The sequence below is a fragment of the Canis lupus genome, chromosome 16, assembly GCF_011100685.1.
Source record: "Canis lupus familiaris isolate Mischka breed German Shepherd chromosome 16, alternate assembly UU_Cfam_GSD_1.0, whole genome shotgun sequence".
NCBI lineage: Eukaryota > Metazoa > Chordata > Mammalia > Carnivora > Canidae > Canis > Canis lupus.
In genome coordinates, this window is record NC_049237.1 from 15,203,792 (window position 1) to 15,212,761 (window position 8,970).

The 8,970-nt window shown below is 42.4% G+C and overlaps 2 non-coding genes across 2 annotated transcripts; one reads left to right on the forward strand and one right to left on the reverse strand.

The window, feature by feature from the left end:
* Positions 1–488: 488 nt before the first annotated feature.
* On the reverse strand, positions 489–560 carry TRNAC-GCA. Its single transcript has one exon. It is a non-coding gene; the product is annotated as a tRNA-Cys (tRNA).
* Positions 561–3,994: 3,434 nt separating this feature from the next.
* Positions 3,995–4,066, forward strand: TRNAC-GCA. The gene has a single exon. It is a non-coding gene; the product is annotated as a tRNA-Cys (tRNA).
* Positions 4,067–8,970: the final 4,904 nt, after the last annotated feature.

Sequence of the window (8,970 nt, forward strand, 5' to 3'; positions counted from 1 at the left end):
ACCGGCTTTGAGAACCAAACACGTTTGGAATCATCAGGCCTAGACCTTCCCCAATGCACCTGTCAGATTATCTAGCGGCGCAGCGGGGTTGGGGGGGCTGCTGGAGGAAGGGGAGAGAGAGGGCGCCTCGGTTTTACAATACAAATGCCCTCCCCCCTTCCCGGGCCTCCATTAACAGAGTGCCCAGCGGGTGGGGGCTGAGACCCAGGGCCGGTGCTCACGAGCAGCGCCCCCGCGCGGCTCCCGCACGCACCCCTAACTGCCGCTCCCTCCCTAGAGAAGGGAACTCCCCAAGCACGCTCGCCGGTCAGAGGGTCACCACAAAACCTCCAATTCTTAACAAGGTGGCCTTTCCACCTTTTCACCCTCTCGCACTTTCTGTCCGCGGAGCCCTTCAAGAGGGAGCCAGCCCAACTTTAAAATCCACCTAATAATAGACGGAGTGAAATCACTCAGGTCATTCACAATGACCAGGAAAGAAAACCGACAGGGGGCACCCGGACTTGAACCGGGGACCTGTTGATCTGCAGTCAAATGCTCTGCCCCTGAGCTATACCCCCACAGCCGCTAGAGTTTCCTAACTTGCTTCTTTTCACTAAGGTTGCACTACCCCAGTGTCCAGTACACTAACTGCCATTCATTCTCAGGAAATCTGCGGAACTGCATGCTTCTGGTCATCAGCCTCCTCTACCGACTCCTCTACAGGCTATGTTTCAGCTGGGCTGGTTTTGTTTTGTTTTGTTTTTCTTCTATGCGCAATTAGTTATTCATCCATCTTGTCCGGTGATCTATACCATCTTTGTTGCTTTATTATCAGGAAAACATTCTTATTTTTAAAATTGTATATTTAAGTAAAAAACCCCATATAATGTAAAATTAAAGCGATCTAACAGGCAGATTTATATTTTAGTAGGAACCTCACATACACACACACATTTTTCCCCAAAGTAAAAAACTCAAAGTATATCTCAAATCGCCACAGCCTCAAATGTACTGTTTGCATTGTGTGTTGACCTAAATATTCTCACATTAAACCCAGGATAGTCATAGTTATTCAGGATTGTTTAAAATGCATATTTTCTAAATCATGTAATTCCTTCCTTTACTGTGTTATTTAAAAAAAATAAGTTGTAGTTGAGAATTATAATTCAAAGTATTAAGCACCGATGTACATAACCTTTCTGCTGTGTAGACCCTTGAACCATGGCATTTTGAAATTAAAAAACTTTTGACACTTTGGTGATATGAATAATTGAATAATATAGTTGTCTTTATTGATATTTTCTATTATTATAAAATAAGTATTTTTTTACATATGAAGAAAAACAACTTCCAACCTAGAATTCTGAACCCAGGGAAAATAATATTTAAGCATAAAGGCAAACCCTGGGTGGTGCAGCGGTTTAGCGCCTGCCTTTGGCCCAGGGCGCGATCCTGGAGACACGGGATCGAATCCCACGTCAGGCTCCCGGAGCATGGAGCCTGCTTCTCCCTCTGCCTTGTGTCTCTGCCTCTCTCTCTCTCTCTCTGTGTGTGACTATCATATTAAAAAAAAAAAAAAAAAGGGCAAAGAAAGGACATTTGAGATGTACAAGATCAGAAAGCAGAATCTCATTAAATCCACAGCTGAATCGTGTGGGGAAGAGACTTGAAATGCACATGGATGAGCCAGTGAGCCCTGCAGCCTCCTCTCTGAGCCAGGACCTCATACTTGATATCTTCATTCAGAGATCTACTAGGCCTTTCAAACAGAATATGGGAGAAAGAGAATTATTAGTTCTCACCCAGGCCAGCTCCCCACTCCACCTGCATTGCCCACCTAAGTGGTATGATTCTCCCAGTAACTCAGGCCAAATACCTGCCAGGTCACCTCTATCTTTTGCATCCAAAGCCAGCAGCAAGTCCTGTCGGCTTTGGTGTCAGACGTGTGTGCATCTGAGCAGTTCCCGTGGCCCACTACCATGACTTTTGGTCCAGGCCCATGTGACCTGTTATCATACTCTCCTGACAGGTTTTCCCCTATGTGTATTTCAGACATGAGTCAGGAAATGTTTCCCGATCGGCTTGGTAGTCTTGCTCCCCTGAGAGCAAAATCTCAGTCCATGCTGCAGCCTACAGGATCTATAGGAGCTGGCCCTGGCTGCTTCCTCCCCTAACTCCTTCCCTTTTTGCCTCCAGCCACACTGATCTTCAGTGTTCCTCCAAGGGTGCCACTTCAGAGCCGTCCGGTGCTTCTCCCCTGCACTCAGGGCTCTGCTTGCCATTAGCTCATCAGTTAGGCCTCCTCTGGTGGCTCTGTCTAAATTGCACCCTGTCATTTCTATCCCCTTGCTTTGCTCTGTTTTCCTCGCAGTCCCCATTACGACCTGCATTATAGTAATACAGATTTTTGTTAATTATCTGTCTCCCTCACAATTCATGGCTTAAAAACAAAACAAAACTAAACAAAACAGCAAGTTAAGAATAAAAGCAAATTTCTGTTAAGGAAATCTCCAAGGACAAGGATGTTCGGATGCATCTCTGGAGAACTCCACATTTCCATGTTCTCACCTGGATACTTTCCTTTGTGGGGCCAAGGATACCTTCTCGCCTTCTATTTCATTTGTAAATAGGAATAATTCTACAACCAATCCCCTCAAGCCTGACTTTTCTGAGATGAATTCAGCTTTTGAACTCACACTGGGCTGCTCCAAACAAAACAGGTGCATCTCTGGCTTTACTTGCTTGAACAAGTTCTCCCCATATTGGTGAGGGGTGGAAGGCTTCTTGGGTGTTGGTTTCCTAAATGGCAAAGTGAGAAGGTGACTGACTAACAACTGAGAGCATCCCAGTGGTCCCAGGTAGGCACTAGGAGAAAGGGGAGAGGGACCTCAGGACACTGTCTTTGGTGGAGTGAAGGCATCAGTGCCTGGTGACCATGCAGAAGAGGCACCGGTGAACAGGTGCCCTGGCTGTGGCTGCAGATGTGTAGAGGTCTAGAGTGGTGCTTCTCAAGGTGAGGCCCCAGGATTACTTGAGACCTTGTCCTTACAAACTTTTAGGGGTGGAGCCCAGCCATCTTAGTTTTAACAAGCCCTCCAAATGATTCTGAGGCACCTTAAAATTAAGAAACACTGATCTAGGGCAGAGTTCAGATGACAAGCAGTTTGACCATCGTCTTTGGTTTTAATCCTGATTGATCCTGGAGGGGGTGCTCCAATTCCGAACCCATTCCTTTCTTGGGTGTTTCAGTACCTGAGTCTTTCTCCAGGTGGTACAAAAGGAAGCCATGATGGTTCTGCGGACAGTGTTTCTCAAAGAGGGTCTCCTGACTTTCCATAAGGAGTTTGTTCCTAACCCCAGATCATATCTGCATGTTTGACAAGCTCCTGAGATGATTCCTAAGTACAAAAATCTGAGACTGGCCCAATGTAGTCCATGCACCAAGTCAAATCCTGGTGTCCTCCATTAGCTTTCCCCTTGTGGTCTTTGAGCTGTGTGGCATATTCATGCTCTAGAAGCCTGCATTCTAGTCCCTCTGCTGGTCTTCAGGTTTGTATAAATCTATTCAGATGGCTCCAATTGTGTGGCCTTTACATTTTTTGACTGATGGAAGATAGGGATGTGAAGAAGTTAAGAGAATCATTGGTTCAATAAAGTCAGAAAGAGTGGATTTAGGTTCTGATCCTATCAATAGAGGGCTTTGTGTGGTGGAAGACTAGTAATCCTGAATATCTGCATTCAGATGTTCGCTGTGAATGGCACAGACTAGTGACTCTGAAGACCCTTCCAGCTTTAAATGTTGGGATCAGTGCTCTTCTAGAAAAAAGCAGGGAGGCAGCTACAGGGAGGGGGGGAGGCTTTTGCTCATTTTGCATCAGAGAGGTAAAATTGTGGTGAGGTAGTCTTGGCAGCTTCCAGGAGGCCCAGCCAATGAACATTTATGACAAAAATTTATAGGTGTTGGGTGTGGCTGCACAGGTTAAAGGTATTACTTAGGCCCACACCTACATCAGGGGGTATAGCTCAGGGGTAGAGCATTTGACTGCAGATCAAGAGGTCCCTGGTTCAAATCCAGGTGCCCCCTGCCATTTCCCACTTTTGTTCAGGGAAGCTGGTACTAAAGATTCAGCTCCTTTCCCTAATACTGAGCCTGGGGATATTGAGACTTCCCAAATCTGGAAAAAAAAAAAAAAAGTCAAGGGTACCTTAAAACCCTGTCACCGAACACCACAGCCCCACAGTGATAGATTCCTCCAACTTTGACTTCATATTTCACTTACCATGGGTCTTGTTCTACATAGGCGTACTTTTTCTACATGTTTTTATTGTTCTACATCAGTGATATGCTGGTAAATATTTAACAACCAGCTCTTGGTGGAGGGTATTTTTTATTTTTAGTGTTTTCCAGTTTCATGGTACAAATAATCTCACTGTGACCAATTTCAAGCTACAAACATAAGATCTTCGAACATGGGATGAAGAAGATATGCTAACAAGTGACTCTCTGGTGCGAACCACACCACTGTTTCTAATCCATCTTCCCCCAAAGAGGCATGGATGGGCTCTTTGGCCCCTACTCCATCCTCACAATGCTTCCTGACATCAAAGCAGTGGCTGACATCCACCTGTTTATCTAGAATCATCCATTCACTCAAGACATTTTTGATTCCCACTCAATGCCAGACACAGGAAAGACATAGTTGGGAAGAACTGTCTGTGGTGGGTAAAACAGTCAAATGAAGAAATGGTCAAGTGTATGATAAGGATTGCTAGACAAAAGAGAGGGTCATTTTAAAATAAAAAGATTTCTGTTACAGAAATCTGTTAGATTAGATAATCTAAAACTCCTTCTACCTCAAAACACCCAGAAGTGAAAGATAAAATATCACTTTATCAAATGCTGTCAAACAAATATCCAATCACAGGTATAGATGAGCTCTCATGACAATAAAAGATATCTTGATTGGGGAATAAACTAAAGTCTTAACCCCAAGAATGCCTGTGGTTATGGTGGGACAGCTGAGGTGATGAGTTTTAAGAGCCATGTGGATCCAGATTAGGTCTAGATCTGAAACACCCCTCTTGCAAGTAAAGTCATATTCCCAGAGAGCCACACCATTAGTAGAAGGGTGGGCTAGTAAAATACCAGCACAAACAGACAAGAGGTCTTTCTCTTCTCAGGGAGGAAGGGAATCTCCCCTGAAAATTCATAACCACAGATCTATACTTGTTAGAACTTTGAGTTTATGCTACCTGCATGGTTCAGAAATTCCCCAAGCTAAAAGTTGACATAAAAAGTGTGCCCAGGCTAACAATGATTGTGGAGAAGCAGACACAAACTCTGAAGGGCACATCTGCAAGTCAGGCCACACAGAATTCCCATGGATGAAACCTGTCTTAAAGTGGGTTCACAATTAAAAATAATAAAGTAAACAAGGAATCAGCCAACCATGAGTGAAGACCACCAGACACAATAAAGAATGTCAGACAGGAGAATTACCATATAGATACTATGAAGTAAGTGTGGTCAAAATTATTAAAGTCATAGGAAATTGAATGTATGAGAATATATGACTTTCAAAAATATGAAGCAGATACATATAAAATGAAAAATACAATCACTGAAATTAATAGTATAATAGCAGATTAGACAGAAAGATGAGAGATTTGTAAATGAAATAGAATATAAATCTTTTAAAAATTCCAGGAATGAAATGCAAATGTGTAAAAAAAAATGCAAAACAAAAAAGAGTGGCTAAGACTAGAATAGAGTTCTGATAAATGTCAAATATGAATTCTACAAGTATAAAACATAACAAGGGAGAAGCAACATTAAAATATATAATAGCTGAGAAATTTCCAGGCTTGTACAAAGACCTCGGATTTAAGGAATGAATCCCAAAAGAGATAAAGCCACACCTAGGCCCATTGCAGTGTCTTCATAATACCATAGACAAAGGGCTGATCTTTCTTATTAAGAGTTTATTTATTTATTCATGAGAGACACAGAGAGAGGCAGAGACACAGGCAGAGGGAGAAGCAGGCTCCCCGCAGGGAGCCTGATGCAGGACTCGATCCCTGGACCCTGGGATCACATCCTGAGCCAAAGGCAGACGCTCAACAGCTGAGCCACCCAGGCGTCCCCAAAGGGATGATCTTAAAAACAGCTAAATAGAAAAGACACATCAGGTACAATGATGGCATAATTAGAATGACAGCAGACTTTTCAACAGAAGCAATGATGGTTGGTGGACAATGGAATAAAGTATTCTGAGTGAAAGACCATAAGTTAGAATTCTCTACTCAGTTCAACTATCAGTCAAAAGCGACAGAAATATAGCTGAAATAATTTACTTCTAAGATATCCTTGCTGGAAGAACCTTTAAAACTTGTAATTCCAAAAGAAGAACACTGAACCCAAAAGGAAGGGGAAAGAGGCAAGAGGAAAAACAGTGAACAAAGATACTAGTGAGCACATTGGTAAATCCAAACAGCACCAATTATACAAGACAAAAAAAAAAAAAAAGAGCTGAGGAGGGCTTAAAAATAATATTTAACCATAGAGAACAATTACACAGAAGACAGGGGAATGATGTGATTGAACTAATACATTGAAATCCTTCTTTTGTGTGGAAAGAGGGTGGAAATACTAATTATTGTTAGACTATATCAAATCAGATGTGTGTGTAAAAATTTAAAGAGCTATCCCTAGATATATAGAAAAGGAAGACTAAATTAAATAGTTTTCAAATTAGTAGAAAGATGTGAATCAAGGTGAATTCCTCAAAGGTGTATAAAGAAAAAGTGATCAATCGAATAGAAGAGTGGAAAGAAAGGCATAGGAAAACATCAGAATAAATAGAAAGCACAAAAACGATGGTAGAAATGAATAAAAATATATTACTAATCACAATAAATACAACTGGACTATTTGCCAATTGAGACAGAAATTGTCATTCTGGATTCAACAACAAACTCTAGCTATATGGTCTTAGAAAATGCTCTCCTGAAACATAAATAAAAAGTTTGAAAGTGAAAAGTTGGGAAAATATACACCAAATGAATACTGACCAAAATAAAGTTAGTTTAGCTATATTGATATCAGATAAAATGAATTATAGACTAAAGGTATTCCTAGGGCAAAGACTGTTGCTTTATAATAATAAAATGAACTTTCTCAGAAAAATACAATTCTGTACTTGTATTCACAGTGTCAAAATATATAAGGCAAAAATTGTCAGAAATACAGGAAGAAATGGACAAATCCACAACATTAATATATTTTAATACATCTTTCTTAGTAACTGATACATCAAAAGGCATAAAATGATAAGATGGAGAGGACACAAATAACACAATCAATAAATTTGATTTAATAGACCTAACTAGATCCCTACAGCCAACATTAGAATACACATGCTCATTCAAAGCAAAGTTTCAAACATTTATTACATACTTGATTACAAAGCAAGTCTCAGAAAATCCTAAACAAAAAGTGACATTATATACCACATTCTCTTAGTACAAGGTAAAACTCAATAACAAAAAGATAACTCTAAAAAGGACCCATACATTTTGAAACTAAAAAGTACTTTTAAATAACCTCATGGGTAGAAAAAGAAATAATGAAAAATAGAAAATATTTTAAAATTGCAGCCATTTTCACATGGAGCAGTGGACAGTACCATTTATCTATAAAAGGAAGCTAGCCAATTTATTTGGGAAAACTTTAGCTGGCTTATTCACCAAAAATCAATTCACAGAATAGCCAGGTAGCCAAAAGCCAAATATGATGAAAATGAAACCACTGATTATTGATTTGCTCCAAACCCATCTGAATTATTGAGAATTAAAAAAAAATCTGTTCCATCTGCACTCCTACCGTTGTCCGTGTCCAGAACTGCCACATAAACACTTTAAATGGAATTTAGGACAGTTCTCCACAATCATCTTGCGATGCGGATACAGAGACAGGGGTGATGCAGGAATAGGGTCAGAGGTACTAATAAAACTTTGGGGGTAGAGGGATAGGAAGGTTTCTCAATCATGGGGAGAATTGGCCACTCAGCAAATTGAGTTTTGGCAAACTGGTCATTCAGCAAATTGGATGTTGGTGAATTAATATTAGGAATGGCTGAGCCAGAGTCTACAAGCAGGGTCTAAGCCTACTTAGATAGGGTGAGGTTGAGTCAAAGAGGTGTCAAGATTCTACATGCAGCAGTAAAGGTGTGTCTTGGGTAGAGGCATTACTTTTTTCTAAATTAAGTGATTTTAAAGCTTTAGGGATCCTGAGATGGAGGGTGGGGTGCAGGCAGGCTCTGGGAGAAGGGTGACATTGGCTACTAGGAGGAAGTCTACCTCAGCAGGAACGTGGGTCACACAGCACAGGCAAGGGGCTTACCACTGGCTCTATGTCCTTTAGGGATCCTGAGATCAGATGCTGAACTTAAGCTTTCCTTTTCCAAGCAGTGAGAAGCTTGTGACATCTTCACATCCTCCTACACCCGGTTCACACACACACACACACACACACACACACACACACACACACGGGTCCTGTGCCAGGGATTCTTTAGGTATGAAGGAGGGGGCCTGGCCCGGGGGTGAAGCTGGGCAGGAACTGAGAGTGGTCTCCTCTCACGCCTTTCCGTGGAGGCCAGGCCAAGGATGACAACCCTGTACCCCAGAGTTCCGGGAGGTGACCAGTAGCAAGGCCAGGAGAGACCTACGGGGGGCCAGAGCTGCTTCCGGGAACAGCACTGAGACTTCTGGGCGAGAAATTCTCTTTCCCCAAATATTCCAGAGGAAGAGAACCTACGGGGCAGGGAAATGGGGGGCAGCGGGCTCCCCCCGCGGCGGGCCTCTCCGCCTCGCTGCACCCCTGCTTCTGTCTCACAGAGCGGGGTGAGCTCCACACGCCCACCTTCTCTGAGCTGTTCCAACAGGGGGTGGTCCTCCAGAGACGGGACGAGGCTCCCAGTCCTCGGC